Source organism: Cyanistes caeruleus, chromosome 2 (assembly GCF_971803275.1).
Source record: "Cyanistes caeruleus chromosome 2, bCyaCae1.hap1.1, whole genome shotgun sequence".
In the NCBI taxonomy this organism is placed as follows: Eukaryota; Metazoa; Chordata; class Aves; order Passeriformes; family Paridae; genus Cyanistes; species Cyanistes caeruleus.
Genome location: NC_141702.1, coordinates 111,006,097 through 111,022,246, shown reverse-complemented (window position 1 = coordinate 111,022,246; position 16,150 = coordinate 111,006,097). Strand labels below are relative to the sequence as shown.

The 16,150-nt window shown below is 46.2% G+C and overlaps 1 long non-coding RNA gene across 1 annotated transcript; it reads right to left on the bottom strand.

The window, feature by feature from the left end:
• Window positions 1-14,604: 14,604 nt before the first annotated feature.
• LOC147655125 (uncharacterized) lies at window positions 14,605-14,833 on the bottom strand. Its single transcript, XR_015283820.1, has 2 exons — window positions 14,801-14,833; window positions 14,605-14,695 (listed from the first exon to the last, which is right to left on the bottom strand). It is a non-coding gene; the product is annotated as an uncharacterized LOC147655125 (long non-coding RNA).
• Window positions 14,834-16,150: the final 1,317 nt, after the last annotated feature.

Below are 16,150 nucleotides of genomic sequence, written 5' to 3'. Positions count from 1 at the left end.
GGGGGCAGTTTTGGGCACCACAACAAAAAAAAAAATGTATAAAGCTGTTAGGGAGGGTCCAAAGGAAGATGCTGAGGATGGTGAATGGCCTTGAGGAGAAGCCACACGAGGAGTGGCTGAGGGCACTTGGTCTGTTCAGCCTGGAGGAGACTGAGGGGAGATCTCACTGCAGTTACAGCTTCCTCATGAGGGACAGCAGAGGGGCATCTCTTCTCCCTGGTGACCAGTGACAGGACCAGAGGGAATAGCTGTGAGGCTGAGTCAGGGGAGGTTTAGGTTGGATATCAGGAAAATATTCTTCATCCTGAGTGTGGTTGGGCACTGGAACAGGCTCTCCAGGGACATGGTCACAACACCAAGGCGATGGAGTTCTAGAAGCGTTTGGACAACACTCAGAGGTGCTTGGTGGAATTCTTGGGGCTGTTCTGTGCAGGGCCAGGAGATGGACTTTGATGATCCTTGTAAGTCCCTTCCAACTCAGAATATTCCATAGTGACCCCACCCCTCTTTTGGGCCCAGCCATGCAATTTTTCACCCAGCAAAGAGTACACCTGTCCATACCAGGAACAGCCAGTTCCTCCAAGGGAATGCTCTGGGAAATGGTATCAAAGGCTTTAATAAAGTTTAAGCAGACAACACCCACGGGGCCATAGACTCATATATGTGTCCAAGTGGTGTAAACTCCAAGTAAGTGAGGTTTGCCCTCATGAACACTGAACAGTGCTGTGATGCCAGGATGTAAACCCTGGAAGGGAACCCTGCTGCAAAGCAGGGACATCCCTAAGGTACCTTCTGGTTCATGAGGAGAAGAGCAGCATCTGCTTCATTTAAGCTTAATGGGGGTAGAGATGGTGAAATAAATCATAAGGCCATGTTTACTTTTTAGGTACTGATATGTATTTGAGTGAGGAATCTTAATGTGTTTTGGTTTTTTTTTTGTTTGGTTACAAGTCTTTATCTTCAGCCAATCTCCATAAAAACATAAATTACCCATTAGGATGTTTGGCCCTTTTGACTAAACCTTCATATTCAGCAGCTGATGATTCTCACTTATTTTGGGGTCAGCATCTCTTGGAGATCTCACGAGCACATCCACACTGGCCTGGGCCAAGCTGCACAAATTCTGCACCATGGGGCTAAAATCCCCAAATGGAATTGGGGGATTTCTACCAGCTCCTGCACCCCTGATTTCTCAGGAGGGGATTGAATCACCCCAGAATGAGCTGAGGGACTCAGCACGACCTTCAGGAGCCAAGCGGCTCCACAGCTGCTGAGGAGGACACAGCTGCCAGCATGGACAGTCAACAAAATTAAACTGATTTCAGCAAGTCTTCAAATTTCTCCCCCAGGCAGCATGATGTACCAGGAGCTCCTACTTACTACTGTTCTGCTGTCATTTGTAAGGCACCACAGAGTGTCTGAGAGCTGAGGATAGATAAATTTGCCATCTGTCTCCCTCTAGTGATTGCATTGCTGAATGAAGTGAAAATCACACTGGGCTAACATTCATCATTTTCTTATGCACCAAAAGCAAGTGGGAAGAGCCAAAGTAGGATGAAAAATCAGGATTTTGCTTATCACCTCACCAAACAGAAATAAGTAGGGTCCAAAACAAAGGGTGACAGCTAAAAGCTGTTTGCAAAACATTTTTTTTATCGAAGACGAGACTATTTTTTAGGAAAAATGGTAACAATCTCTGGTAGATTTTTTTTTAAATATGTTTCAAAAGCTGTATTATTCCTTAGAGCTTAGCAATGTGCCCAGTGAAATTCCAGGGACAGATGCAGGGTGCTCTTCTCAACAGCTCCATGCATCTGAGTGAGCTGGTGAGGGCTCTGCTTGCAGGGGCTGCTCTATTATTTATATGTACATTATGTAGAACGAGATCCCCGTATTCAGTGACCAGAGATAAGCATCATTTTAGTCCCGTTCTTTGTGTCACTCATTAAAGTCCCATTTCCTTGTGTCACTCCTTAGCCAGATCGATTTTAGTTCTGTTTGGGCTGAAGATGCAATTACACTCTCAGATACAATTAAAGGTAAGGGATTTCTCAGGAGCTGATGTTTTCCTTAAACAGGGAGCTGGCTTTCCTTGATCACCAGTTGCTCTGCCTTGATCCAGCTGCTAATCCTCTGGACTGTGCTCAGGGATGTTTTAAGTGACTGATTCCATCACGCTCCGGTTTATCACGGTGAGTGTTTCACCCATGTTGATGGTGGACTGTAGTACTATTAATATAACTGATATAGAGTTATTTTGTGGGATTCTCATAGACTAATAGCACAGATTGTGCTCCTGCAAGATTTGTAAAAAGACTAGTGGTGATTTTTCCCTGGGCTTTCAAGGCACCTATTTCTTCTTTATCCTGACCTGGGTGTCCTCAGGCACTATTATTTAACCTCAGGGAGAGAAGTTAGACCCACTGGTACATCCACAAAGAAGAGCTGCTGGTCCTGACACTTCTGACCTCCCATCTCACCTTGAAGGATGCTCCTGCTTCCCAAAGAAGCAAAACTGATTATAGCAACATCCACAGTCAGATCCTACCGCAGCTGGGAGAAATCTAGCTGAAAACCAGCATTACTCAAACAAAATAAAATAAAACCCACCAAGGAGTCCAAGTTCAACACCCAAGTTGCAATATCTTGCTTAGCCCATGAGAGCACCCTCAGATATTGACAGGAATTCTTTTCCCAATGAGATTGTTCCACAGAGCAGAGAGAAGATCACCAGGTGCATCCTGCTGCCAGAGAGAGCATCTCCTTGACAACTTTCTGTGCCACTTCGGCTCAATAGCAAGGCAGGAAAAACAACCCCTTCTTTTTCTTCTTTTTCTTCTTTTTCTTCTTTTTCTTCTTTTTCTTCTTTTTCTTCTTTTTCTTCTTTTTCTTCTTTTTCTTCTTTTTCTTCTTTTTCTTCTTTTTCTTCTTTTTCCTTGCGGGGTGACTTTTCTTGGTCCTTCAGCATAAGGACTCAGAGCAGCCACTCCTGCTGTTGAGAAAAGCTGCCTGCACCCAAAAATGAAGATGAAACTGACTGAGATGGGTTTGGTGAAGTGGCTTATGATGAAAAGAGCAGAGCAGCCATCACCCCAGCCAGGGATTTAGGCTCTCTGGTCTGTCCTGGCAGGGACAGACATGGCCCTTCTGCCCCAGACCAGAGGGACAGTGTCAGGCGAGAGGGCTCATGGCCATCTCTTCAACACCAGGAGATTCCAAAGCCAGGACTCACTTGGGAGGACCCACCCTCGAGGATAGGGGAGAGCTGGCATTCAGTCAGGCATGGGCAGGCTCATCCCATTCTTGGAACAGCCACCTTCTGCAGCAGGAGGAAAATTCAGAACAAAAACGTGGATGTCCCAGCCACTGGGCCTCACTGGTGGGAGGAAACCCAGGCTGCAGGCAGCTTTGTGTCCTGCAAAGCACTGCAAAACTGATTTATATTAAAAATAAAGAGCACACAATACCAAAGTGGTTGGGGTTTGTCTATTAATCTCTCAACAGTCAGCTGCAAAACTAACAAATCCTCTGAAATAGCAGCGGGGAGCCACGTCCCAGCCCGTTCCTCCCTGCCCCCTTTTCCAGCTAAAAATAATCAATTATGACTGTCCGAAACAGGGAGACCAAAGCAATTTTACAGGCTGCAGGATCATGACTCACATCTTCACTCACACCCTGCCTGGGCACAAAAAGCCCCCACGGGGCTGTGTTTCCCAGCAGCCGCTGTGGAAAATCACCCCAGAACCAGGGGGAGCCTGGATGGAGCTCCAGCATCCCCTCCTTTTGCCGTGATCCTGCGGTGGTGCTCTGCTGGTAAGAAATGGAAATAAGGCTGAAGACAGGGTGAGAGCGGCATTATCCTCCCTGCTTTATGCAAGTGAGGGCTAATTGAACTGCTGGGGAGACCCGGGAGGCAGCTGGGGCTGTTGTTCTGCTGCTAACTGCGGGTTCCAGCTGCCAGCGGCTGCACGGGGGACTCGTCCAGGGTGGCCCGGGGCGATGGCCACGGTGCTGGAGGAGTTCTCCATCCCAATCCCCATCCGAAGGGGCCACCCTCCTGCCCAGGCAGCTCGCCCTGCTCAGGCTGTGCATCCTCTCTCGTACACATCTGCAGACAGCTGTTTCCCCTGGAAAAGCGGCAGCACCCGAAGGAGAACCAGCAGCAGTCCAGCCCATTCTGACCATTCCCTCTGTGGTGACCACATTTTGGAGCTGATAACAAAAGCCAGCGTTTCCCACCTGGCTCGCTGCTATCCTGGCTCCCAGCGCCTCGGAAGGGAGGGAGGGACAGACACAGCCTCGTGTCTCTTGTGTGGGCACCGCAGTGGGAAAAGCCCACTAGCGTCTTAGGGACTTCCCCAGGCTGGCAAAAAATTTTGTTCTATTGCACCCTTCTGCCCCAAAGCAGCCTGTCCCGGCCTGGGGAAGGCGGTGGAGCGATGCCAGCGCAGTGATGCACAGGAAGGGGACGCTCCAGCAGCCGCCCCAAACTTTCAGGATGACTGTGAGGCCTGGATGCAGGTGCTGAGAATCGCGCTTTGTCAGAAGGGGGATCCCCGCTCCCTCAGCGCCCGTGGGTGGGAGGCGGCCACGACACTTTGCTGCTCCTCGGTTCGTTCTTGTACAGCTGGCAGAGAAGGAGGGGGATCCTATAAAAGAGGAAAAAAATATCAAAAAATAGATAAAATAGATGCCACAAAGCCTGTGGCCAGATTGATGGGATTTGCTCCCTGCCTGCTGAGGAATGGGGTGCCAAGGTGTGGCACGGATCCTGTCCCGATGCTGACACAGGCCCAGTGCAAGCTGCTCTTTGCCTCAGGTTGTCCCTGTTCCAGGCCAGTGTGGCTGGGTCTGCAAAGGGACTGACCCAGCACAGCTCTAGTGGGGCTGGGAGCCTGCCTGGTGTCATGGCAAACGTGCCAAGAGGCCCTAGAGGAGGGATTTTCCCAAAGGCCCTGGATAGATCCGCACAGCCCTGGTCAGACGAGCTCCTTGGGGTAACACTCCCCCCATCCCCTCAGCAAGGGCTCTTACACACTCTTTGGGGAAGTGGGTGTGGGATCCCCTTGCTTGGATTTGCTTGGGATCCTGAACCTTGGCCAGCTGTGTGCCCCAAGCTGGGGGCTGTGACTGGAGGCTGCTGCTGGTGACCGCGGGCTGCCCGAGGTGTTCACTGCTCCACACGAGACAGGCAGAGTCACAGAGCCAGCTTGAGTGCTTGCCCACACCAGGGGCACTCAAACTTGCTTATCTGGGCTGCTCAACCCCTCTTCCCCTCTCTTTTGGCCTCACCACAGGCTCCAGGAGCCTGGTGGTGCTGTAGCCTTGCAACTCCCTGCCTGGGAAAAGGTTTCAATCCCAAGGTGCTGCTGCTGGCTTCACTGGGCACCCACCAAAGCCGGGACTGGAAGGTGCTGGAGGAAGGCAGCAGGGATTGCTGGGGTGTGAAAAGGAAATAAGAAAACAAAGAAACTGGTGCTTTCAGGATGATACTGCAGTCAGGAAGTGGTTTAAGAAACAGTGCAAGTTCAAACCGACAGCATGGCACCAGTTTTTCCTCCTGTGCTGTGGATGACACGTGGTTCTGGAGCTCTGGTACAGAGATACCACTTCCTGCTCTTGCTAAAGACCCTCACACAGAGGGGAAGTGAAGGCAAATGTTGGAAATCCAACAAACAAATCATAAAAATGAGTACAAATCCCAGCTCTGAAAGGCTGCAGGAAGCACTGCTCTGTACGCCCACGCCACGAAGCCACTGGGGGACTACAGTGGCAAAGGCAATAAAAGAGATGGATTCTTCTTCCTGCTCTGTGCAGGGAGCAAATGGCTCCCAAATATTGTGCCTGGCAGCACATCCTTCGAAATCACCCAGACATGAGCCGTGGTGCCTCCAGCTTCAGACAGAAGTCAGGCATTTTGATGGAAGCCCCTTGGGGAATGGGTGTTTGGAAGCAATCTGTTGCATGTGCTGAGGCTGAACAACAGAGCCAGTGGCAAAGCCCTGCCTGAGGAGTTCGAGGCAGACATGAGCTCAGCCTGAAAGGTCTAAATCCCAGCTGCTCTGTGCGTGCCTGCAGGGAGGATGACTGGGCCCATGCTGGCAGCTGCCATCACCCTCTGCATCAGCTCTTGGAGGGAGAATCAGAAACACATCCAGTTCCTCCAGCAGGGTGTTCCAATGACTGTGCCACAAACGTGAACATCCCCAAACCAGACTGTATGAGCTGTCAAAGGGGAATTTCCTCCCCCTTCAGCCTGAACTCTTTTACTTCTGTTAACGACTTCACATGAAGGAATCCAGATGTTAAAAACAGCAGTCAGGCCGAAAAGCTAGCCTGTGTCCATGTGTGACACTTCCCCTCTGTCCTGGCTGGCTCGGAAGCAGCTTGAGAGCAAAAACCCAGCTGAACAACAGCTTGCATTGGCTGAAAAATTGCCAGCAGCTACAGCAACTCACCAGCTAGAAAGAAACATCCCACCTGGAGTAAGCCAGAATAATTGTTGGTTAAAAAAAAAAATAGACTGAGCAAACATTGCAGTCCTTCAGGGCTCAGAAAATGAACATCAGACTTCTAAAAAGGTAGTCAGAGGTGTGCTTGGAAAGGGGATTTGTAAAATGGTAACCTGGTCACCGCTTCTTTGGGTCTTTGTCCAAAGCAATTGGGCTGTGAGTGCCACAGGGGAGCACCACCCACGCTGAGCCAGGGGGGAGATCTCGTGTCATAGATAATTCTGCAGGGCCCAGTTCATCTAATAACACATTTATAGGGATTTTCAACAAATAGGTCTGTCTGCAGTGGAATAGGACCTTAATGGCCCCTGGTGGGGCTGGATGGTGGCTCTTAGCCATCAGCACCCAGCAAAAACCCTCCTGATTGAGGCATTTGTGCTTAGTTGGGCTGATTTGAACAAGGCTTTGAGGTCTCCAGCCCTGATTTGGATGGAAATGGTTCACCTGCTGCCACCCCTTCCTGGCAGCCTGCTGGCCATGGAGCAGAGGGGCTGAGACTGTCATTCTTTAAACACAGAAGTAATTTGGCAGCTGGGCTTATGGCAAATGATCCTAATGAAAAGCAGCTGCCTCATGCCTGTAAATAGGATTGTCTATGCAGCATTTTACCCTAATAGAGTAAAATCAGAAGATAGGAATTTTATATAGAAAAAGTCTCAAATCTAAGCTCTACTGACACACCAGCACCATTGGTTAGAGGGGGAAGGTTTAGGGACAGCCAAAAAAACTCAGCACAGAGAACTCAGGGTACCTCAAACAGCTCTTAATACCTTCCCTTGCTTCCAGCCACTCTGTAAAACCCTCTAGCAAAAAACAATCACTTTATATCACACAAACCTCTCCGATCCCAACCTTCCCTTGCTCTCCCAGGCTGGTTTCTCTGCCAGACCCTTGTTTGCCTCCCCAGGCTTGCTGGTGGCTCATCCCCAGCTGGGTTTGTGCTGTGTGAGCACTGAGAAATCCAGCTCAACCTTCCTCACTGAGTAGGCACTGATCTAAATGAAAACCTGTCCCTGACACGGAGTGAGTGGCAGCTGGAGGATCTGTTTGACTCTGCTGGAGGACACCAGGATGGTGAAAGGGCTGGAGGAGAGGCCGTAGAGGAGCAGCTGAGGTCACTTGGTCTGATCAGTGGAGGAGACTGAGGGGAGACCTCAGTGGAGTCTTCAGCATCCTCACTGGAGGCAGCACTCTCAAGGCCAGTGACAGTGACCCTGAAATCCTCCAGAAAATAAACTTTCCAACACAATTTGAAGCATTAGAAAGCTGGCATTCTTTATCAGCGCTGGCCACACAGGAGGGTATCTCCTTCAATCTGAGGTGTGTGGTGAGACTTTGCAACCAGGTTTTTATTCTATCATAATCATACATATTCATTACAATGTGCCTCCCAGCTAATACATAAACATCACTTTTCCTGGAACTAATTTGCATGCATCAGTCTCCTTCTGGAAGCCCTTTTATGGTCCTGGAGGGTGACCTGAAAGGGTCTCTGGTGGCTGTATTCACTGAGTCCTTCAATATTACAGGTGGCCTTTGCTTGAACTTTTTCTTTGGGCATGCACTGCTGCTTCTTGCTACATAACTTGCCAAAAACCCACTCTAGACCTCATTATCTGTTTCTCCACACATACATTTCCAGATACATTTATCATCCTGAGTGCATACTTGTACATTCTTCCATCTTTTTCGCTAGTTAGTCTTTAGGCTCTGCCCAGCAACTTCAGGGGAGCTGGAAGTTCTATTCTCTATGCTATTTATCATCAGGACTAGAGGAAATGGTATGAAGCTGAGTCAGGGGAGGTTTAGTTTGGTATCAGGAAAATCCAGTGCCTGCTGTGTGTAAAAAAACCCCAAAGTTTTTCCTGTGCTTCTGGCTCACTCCCATTGAAGATCCTCATTTGCTTTTCCAGGCTGCTCTTGATTCTGTAGCCCTCTCTCAGGCCTTTCTTCAGTCCCTCCTTCCCAAATGCAAGACTCACACCTCACCCAGACTGAAGCTGCTATGTGTGGTCTCCTTCTCCACCCTTCACAGTTTGCCTCTGTCCTTTTGGGATGAGAAAACCCAACCTGTGTGCATATGGAGCATATGGATGGACTGTGGATTTACTACTTTGCCAGCCCAGTATGATCTGACACAGGTGGTGAGAGCACTTGGAGCTCTTCTAACTCTTTATCCTGCTTCTTGAATACCAAACTGTTTATCCTCCAAATATATGTATGTTTATAAAGATTTTCAGATGACATGAACAAAAATTCCCTGGAGTTGTGGCTGGCATCATGCCGAGCTATATATCATTATAAAAGACAAATTCCAGACCCTGGGATATCCAGAACAGACCAAAATAAAAGGAAAAGAAACTCGAGAAGAAAAAGAAGTAGGTGGGAGGGATGTTTAATGTAATGTTAAAGCAGCACCAGTTTATGCAAGCAGATGCCAGGTGACTAAATGAAATGCTGGTTGTTTACTCCTGCAGTTTGAGCCCTTTCCTTTCACAGATTTCCCTTCTGGGGATAGAAACAATAACATCAGCTCTGGAGCACCATGTTTATCTGCTCACTCTCACAGAACTACACCCACACGGGTGATCTGGTGTCTGTTTAGCCCCCCTGAGATATGCAAGGTGTAAACATGCCTCTGCAAATAAAGCTATCCACAGGTTTTTCAAAACCACTGTGCTTCACTTGAAATCACGGACAAGATACAGACACAGGGGGGAAAAGAAGTCTCTCAAATATTTCTGTGCACCAGATACAGGCATCATTTACCACTTCAGCTGCTCCACATGAGGCTGGGCTCGGCACCATTCCTGCCCAGACCATTCCTGCCAGGCTGGATTACCAGGGGAAGGGCACAACTGCTTGATCCCAGGTGTGATGCAGGTCTGGAACCACGCTGCCCTCTAACACCTTCTCCCAGCCTGGTGAAACTGGGAGAGGTGATGGCATTATCATCTGTGCTTCTCCTGTTTGCTGCTTGCTCCTGGATTGTGCAGGAGCCTCCTCTCCAGACACACCATCCACAGGATGGAGCACAGGATGGATGCAGGCTTCCCTCCTAGTAAATGTGTCTTAAGAGTTTTCTGAGCAGAGCTGTGCTGTCTCCCTATCCTCACCTGACCTTGGCAATCTCCTACAGAGACCAGAGTCCATCCATATCCCGTCTGGATGAGGGACAACGGAGTGCCACTGGACTCAACCACAGCTTTCTCCATGGAGAGGTTAAACTGCAGCAGCTCCCTTTGCTTCTCCAGGCAGGTGGCACAGAGAGTTACCCAAGACAAAATCAACAGGGAAATAATTCCACCCAATGCCCTTGCTCTTTGAAGGCACACGAGGCAAAGGACTGAATCATAGACACAGGGAATGAAGCACTCTTATAATTATTAAGTGCCATTAAAAATTCCAGTGCAAAAGTCATCTGTGTAATTAGGTCAGTATCAATTACCCTGATAGGATGATTCAGGTCTCTCCAGCATTGAACACCAGCTACATACAACAAACATCCTCAAACAGAGAAAATCCAAAATGGACGTGCTGGGAACAAACAAAAATAAATCTGGGAGAGGATGTCACACTCTTAACTACTCACACAGAGCAGGAGATCTATGTTCTCTCCTCAAACTCACTCAAGAATATGGAAAAAGCATGAAAGGACCCTCACATGTGCTGGAACTGCCTGGGAAGTGGAATAAGGGACCAGGCATCATCTGAGATTCAGTGCATTGGGTCCATGCCAGCTCCTCCCAAGACACAGGCACATCTTTCTCTTCACTTTCCAGCAGGCAGCTGCAACTCCATCACACAGGATGGCTCGGGCAACACAGAGGAGAGCTGGGAAATATAATAAATTATGGCATAAGCAAATGCTATTTCAGTGTAGCAAATTGAAGGATGTCAGTTCCAAACTTAGATCAAATGTGAATATTCTTGAAAAGTTTTGAGATGCTTCAATTAGAGGTCCAAAGACAACCCCTCCATAATGCCCCTACTGTGGCATTCACTTTCTGGCAGCTCTGAACCCAATTTTCTCACATTTACTATTATTCCACTTACAGCTAAAATGGTTCATCTTGCTTTCCTGTGAGGAAGAAAGCTCAGGAATTAAAAATTCAAAAGCTGGTGGGAAAAAAATGATAATCAGCACTGAATAAGAACTGCTGACATGTGTCACATGAAGATACACTTCACGGAGGAAAAAAAAAAAACCTGTCCAATGCATATGTAACCACTGACTACCTATAAACTTCAAATTTTCCTGTCATACTTTGTAACTAAAAGATCACCAGGGCGTCAGGTTTAAGTTTTATCACTGATGGCTGTACCAGCAACACCCCCTGGGGATGCCCAGAAGATACTAAAAGATACTAAAGGTATTCCCAGTGTTCACTCCAAACTGCAGTGCAGGGAGGAGGCAGCTGACTGACAATCTTCTCATCCTTGGAGCACTGGATACTGAACATTCAGACAGTGCAGGATTTGTTGTAGAGCTCACTGCAAGTGAAGGTAAAAAAAACCAAACAAAAAAACCCCACAAAAACCCACAAAAAATCCCAAAAGAATTCCTGGAAGATAATTTTGCTGCTTGTCACCAACCACTGTAGTCTAGAAGCAGTTTCTAATGATTAAAGGCTCTCACAAGCTACCAGAAGTGTTTTGTTCTTCCTCTGAGAGGCTGGAGGGCCGATGGAGCCCTGGGAAGGTCCAGCCCTTCCTTGAGCACACATTAGAATAATCCAGGCTGTATTTCTATGGACAAGAGATGACAGCTCTAAGAACAAGGACAAATTCCCAGACCAGTTCCAACAAGGAACCTCTCCAAAAACTGAAGGGCACAAACAAAGCTCGCCTCTCTTGAAAGTCATCCAGTTTCCAAAGCATGGCTTAGGTTTCAACTTTCTTCACAGGGATACTCATCATTATCTCCTGCTGAGCATCACTACTGCTGATCACCTGGCACTGTATCAAAATCACCTAGGACAGGTCTAAGAAAAACAACTCACTGACCTCTCTGGCATTTTTGTTCTCATAAGCAAAGTGGTCAACAAGTAACAAGATGATGAAACTTTTAGGTCTCTTGGGCAGCAGCCAAACCTTCATCTACAGCAGAAATCTGCTTCCCCACGTATTAGAAGGTTTGAAAGGAAAATAAGACAAATTCCTTTGGGTTTATATCTTTAAAAAATTTCTCCCACTTCCCACTAAGATATCCACCAAAGTGAGGGTTCATTTTTTAGCTCAGCCTAGTATTTCCTACCCTTACAAGATTTTGTAACAGCTGTAGTGGGGATTTCTTCCCACCCACTGCTCCCCCCCTCATTTTTTTCTCAAAAGGAATTTGTATATGTTTGAATATGGGATGATAAGAAATGCAAACTGTTATGCAGATTTTGGAAAAGAAGAAAAGCACAAGGGGTCTCTAGGGACATAAACGTGTTTCTATTTTCTTTAATATTGCTAAAGAATAATTCAAATCTCAGTAAAATTTTGCTCCAATAGCAGGCTCACAGATGAGCTTTCAGGTCTGATCTGCTAAAGATAGGTGAGAACCTCCCCATTTGGCCAAGCAGTTCTATAGACTGAACATAAACCACACAACTATTTCAAGCTTTATCACACTCTTAATGTTACAGGACACCAGGAAAGCAAGAGCACAGAATGTTAAGAACCAGAATGATCCTGCAGGTAAGAAGACAGAGGAGGAGTGGCTGGAAGGATAATGTTTTCTAAAGTCACAACTCAAATTTATTGTGTGAATGAAAGGTCTGTGTTCTTAAAACTTGTGACTTCCTTTCAGCAGGGCTTTGAAATACTCATCACACACAGATCTGCCAGCACAGTGTGGATGTCCTCAAAAAAAAGGCAAAATTTGGACTGTCATGAGACACTGACTTTTCTGGAAGAGGGGGAGTATCAGCGATAGGAATAGTGGGGAAAAAACATGACACATTTAAGACAAATGAGGAAACACAAATGAATCATCTTTGTAGAACTCAGCCAAAATTTACCCAGAGGGATGGAGGAAGAGGGGAAAAGGACACAAAAATACAGCCACAACAAATACTAAGCTGCAGCTCTGGTCTTAAAAATCTAACAGGGGATGTCCAGGGATTACTTCTAATCCCCTGTAGAAACTCTCTCCAAATCTGTCCAGAGCAGTTTTGTTTAAAGAAATTACAATGGCAGTGGCATTAGGAAAGCCAATTCCAAAATCAGAAAATTTACAGCTTGTTTGGCAACATTTTTCCTGCACTTACTCATCTGCTTGAAACAGTTTGAAATCAGGCTCTGATAGAAGCGATTTTGTAATTTTTTGTAACTTTCTCAGAAAACCTTGAGGTTTACCGGAGAGGCAAGCATAGTGTCCATCAAGAGATGAGAGAAATGAGGGGACAGAGGGAACAAAACCATATGACAAGGAAAGATGAATTCATTTAGATAGAGAGCTTGGCAGGAAAGACTGGAAATGACACAGGTTGAACATGCAGATGTAAATCAAGGAGCCTAGAAATTAGGAGACTGATTGGAATTGTCTCCATACAAAATTTGAAATTGTCAAATTTATCTCAATGTATTTCTGACAGGACACTCAGTGTGCATTCATCTGAAGCACATAACTCATGTCTGAAGTCCTTAGGCTTGAAGGCAACTTAAAAAAAATAGAAATAAATAAATAATACATATAACTGCAGTATCATGAAAATACAGAAAACTGAGCAAAAATTGAGGTCACAGGGATTTGTTCCATACCTACACAGATGTTAACAGATGCCTGAAGTGATGACTGAAGTGATGACTGACACCCCAGGTCACCTGGTTCAGTCAGGTGTTTTTAGACAGGGTACAAATGTTTACATTGACAAATGGAAATGGACTCTTTCATCTTTTCAAAAGGCTGGCATGCCAAGCCTACAAGGTGTTGCTCAGCCACCCCTCAGCAGAAGCCAGCCAGAGCTGTTTAAACACTACTTGGAGCAGGCTGAGCCAATGCAAATATCAATTTTGATTAATGATCAAGTACCTGGTCTGAGCACAACAGAAAAACTGACCTGCTCAGTATTTCATCACTCCCAACATTTTGAGAATTTGCTTCCAGAACTGCAGTTTACTGTAATTCTCATTCCCACTCCTGTTCTCACCTTTATCCAGCAAGGAAGGGGGCAACAGCTTTAAAAAGTTAGAGGAAGAGAATGGAGAGGATTTGAAGAGTGTTTTGTGCTGGGGCTGATTGACAGACATTGCTCCATTCAGAACCACCCCCATGATTATTGCCTATGAAAGGGATCCATTAAGCAGCTCTCCCTGCCCTATTTGCTCGCTGAGTTGGTTTCATGACTATGCTGAGAAGGAAATAGTTCAGTGCAGACATGAACTCATTTGGATTGGTGCCCTCAAGCAAACGCAGCTCGAGTGGAAATCTTAGGCATATGAGGTGCAGTAAGGCGGAAGGGAAAGGAGGCCAAATTTCAGGGGGTGAATGCTGACTGTGAGCTAGATCAGAACAGCAGCACCAGATAAGAGCTGGATTGCTCACTGCTGCACCACAAAGCCCCACATTCAGCATTACCTGCTTGAGGATCCTTGCTGACTTGCATACCCAGTGCAAACCTTCCAGGGAATTCTAATCTGCCTCTTTCTTGTACTTTCCAGCAAAACCCTTTTTGAAGTTTGGCTTTCTGCACTCCCAGTGTTGAAAAGCTAAAAAGGACTGCCAGGAATTCTCTTATCACCAGCTCTGTCAAGTGCCACATTTCACTCAAGCCTACAGAACAAAATAAAACTGGGTATGAGAGGAAGGGATCCAAGTGTAAAATGCAGTCATGCCAAGGAACCAACTGGCAGAAAACAGGGACTCCATCCTCTGGAAGATAAACCTTATAATTTGTGCATTAATTATAGCTCATTTACCTTCCTTATCCTGTATTTCCTCCTCCCAACTGGATTTTGAAGCAAAGGCCTGAGCCTTTATACAAACAAGCTAATGGATTCTAATGGCTCACCCTGACGCAGTGTTATTTAATCACAGCAGCACTTCATTTTCCCTGCTGTATTCAGGGAAGAAAAAAGAACAAAGATTGCATCCACATTCAGCTGTCTCATCCAAACACATCTTATTTCAGTTTTCAAATTCTATTCTTCCCATTGTAGTCAAATTTTCTCGTGCCTTCATCTTAGTAGTCTCCCTTTAAGAAATAATACAACAGAGATTTAAGTACTTAAATCTTAGTCTTACTTAGCATTTAAGAAAGATACAGTAGAATACAGCAGATACAGGTTCTTGCACATACTTTGTAAAGACTTTTCATCTTCTGTGTCCCAGCTGTCCCCAAATCCCATTCCCATCGTGCTTCTGGGTGCATTCTGTTCCTTTATCTCTGTCATTTAGTTCCCTTACTCTTTGCTCCACACACTCCCAGTTATTTGCCAGGACAATTCTGTCTCCGTGGGAGTGGACCAGGTACAGGCACCAGTGCTCCTCCAAACTTGGAGTAAACAAAAATGGTTTGTCAGACTTCTACCCCAGCACCTTTTGTCTATTTGGCCCCACAGCCCTGCATGCTCAGCCTTGTCCTCTGCCCTTTCTCCTGTCCCTTCAGAAGGTGGGGAAATGCTCTCACAGCATTTCTCCTCCCCAGCTGCCACTGAGCCTGTTTTTCCTTATTATCAGGTGTGTCTCACGCAAGAGGCCTGGTTTTTATCTCATGGTTGCAGGGAAGGGTATAAATCAAATAATTAATGCTGGCACTCCTGTTTCACTTAACATCACATGTGCACTCCACCCTATCTTACTCACATGATTTAATTCTTGGGCTCTTTTCCCATCCCTCTTTTTGCTGCAACTCTCCTGTTCATGTTTGATCCTCCCATGGACCTCTTAGTGATCACTTGTCCCTGCCTCTCTTTCCCCTCTCCACTCTCTCCTTTTCATCTCTGCCCCACCTCTTCTCTCTCCCCCTTCCTCCTTCCCCACACCAAGACTCTTAACACTTCACCATCAGCATAACTTATTTTCTTTCACTTGGCCCAAATCTTGAGAAAAATCACATGAATATTTAAAGAAAGAGGGTAGGAAGTAACTCATGTAAAAACCTGCAGCTCTTTCAGAAATGTGTCACTTCCCATGAGGAATGACAAAGCACAAAGGTCAAACTTCACAGCCACCCAGAGCACAACCTGTCTTTTATCATGCTGGGGTCAAAGTGATCATCTACAGAACAAAGAGATGGAAGACCAGAACACCTCACCTCTCCCTGAGCAAATAAAGCACCACATTTGTTCCAGGTAAAGAAGGAAAAAGCAAGCAGGTGAAAAAGCAAAAAAGAGGTGTTGCTGCCAAGTTGTTTCAGTGAAAAATTTCAAGTGCCAGCCATTCACTCCTTGCTCTCCTTGACTCCTTTCAGTTGCATCAGCAATGGTATTGTACAGACAATTATTTCTGTACATACTGTTTGTACCAAGGCACTTAATGTCCCCCTTGCTTTCACCAGAATTGTCCATCTATTCCAGCATCTAATAAATATATAGAATATATATAGATACAATAATAGAATATAGAATACAATATAGAATAAATATAGATACAACTGTGATATTTTCTTGATAGTCTGCTACATAAGCTTACAGAAATCTTTCAAATA